Source organism: Nelumbo nucifera, chromosome 1 (genome assembly GCF_055504915.1).
Source record: "Nelumbo nucifera cultivar China Antique chromosome 1, China Antique-T2T, whole genome shotgun sequence".
NCBI lineage: Eukaryota > Viridiplantae > Streptophyta > Magnoliopsida > Proteales > Nelumbonaceae > Nelumbo > Nelumbo nucifera.
Window position 1 is genome coordinate 92,552,188 of NC_142649.1, and position 1,412 is coordinate 92,553,599.

Genomic DNA, 1,412 nt, shown 5'->3' on the forward strand with positions numbered 1-1,412 from the left:
TAACCTTGATTAATTTGAACTTTTTATTTCTATTATTATTTTTATTATTATTCTATTTTCCTATTTCTTTTTATTTCTGTTATTATTTTTATTTTTTATTTGTTTGTTCGAATTCTTGTTAGTTCAGAATTACTAGTGCATGACACGTACTAGACAGGAAGGATTAGCAGAATTCGATCCTGAGATTGAAAGGACCCTTCGTTTGTTGCAAAGGGCCAACAAAGGAAAAGCAAGAGAGGAGATTGTTATTTGCGAACCAGCCATAGAGATAGAAGGAGAGATGGCAGAAGGAAATTGCACCCTCTTGGATTATGCTTGTCCAAACATTGATGGGGCGACATCCAGCATTTGCAAGCCTACCATCCATGCCAATAATTTTGAAATCAAGCCTGCAATAATTCAAATGATCCAGACAAGCATTCAGTTTAGTGGGTTACCAAGTGATGACCCTAATGCACACATTGTTAACTTCCTTGAAATATGTGATATATTTAAACACAATAGAGTTAGTGATGATGCAATTGGGTTAAGATTATTTTCTTTTTCACTGCGTGATAGAGCTAAAGATTGGCTCAACTCACTCCCTGCAGGAAGCATCACCACTTGGAATGATTTAACCCAGAAATATTTGGCTAAATATTTCCCACCCTCCAAAACAGCAAAATTAATTAATGATATTACCACTTTTGCTCAATTTGAGAGGGAGTCCTTGTATGAAGCATGGGAACAATTCAAGGAAATGCTTAGGAAGTGTCCTCACCATGGGATACCAACTTGGCGACAGATTCAGACATTTTACAATGGTATTAATCCCTCTAATCGATCTATTATTGATGCAGCCGCAGGTGGTACGATCATGAGGAAAACACCGGAGGAAGCTTATGACCTAATAGAGGAGATGGTGTCAAACAGCTATCAGTGGAGCAGTGATCGAACCAATCAGAGGGGAGTACACCATATCGATTCCCTTGCAGCCATATCTACGCAACTTGCTAGTCTGAATAAGAAGTTTGATGCTTTTAATATTGCAGCCATTAATACACCATCTAGCATCTCATGCGATTTATGTGGTCAAATAGGACATACTAAATCTGATTGTCAATTAAATAGTCCTTTTATTTCCCATGAGAATGCTAATTTTATCTCTCATGCTGGCAGGACAAATTTCAACCCATACTCCAATACATACAACCCAGGGTGGAGGAGTCATCCCAACTTCTCTTGGAGCAACAATCATCAAAAGGCACCCATGGAATTCCAACCACAACCGCCCCCACAAGAGAAAAAGAGCAATCTGGAGGAGATGATTTCTAAGTTCATCAACACTGCTGAAGCAAAATTCCAAAGCCATGAAACAGCAATTAAGAACTTAGAAGTTCAAATGGGGCAGGCTGTGAGCATGTTATCAGAGA

General features: G+C 38.5%; 1 non-coding gene across 1 annotated transcript; it reads right to left on the reverse strand.

Moving 5' to 3' along the window:
* Positions 1-661: 661 nt before the first annotated feature.
* On the reverse strand, positions 662-768 carry LOC148803559 (small nucleolar RNA R71). The gene has a single exon (XR_016081639.1). It is a non-coding gene; the product is annotated as a small nucleolar RNA R71 (small nucleolar RNA).
* Between the last annotated feature and the right edge of the window lie 644 nt (positions 769-1,412).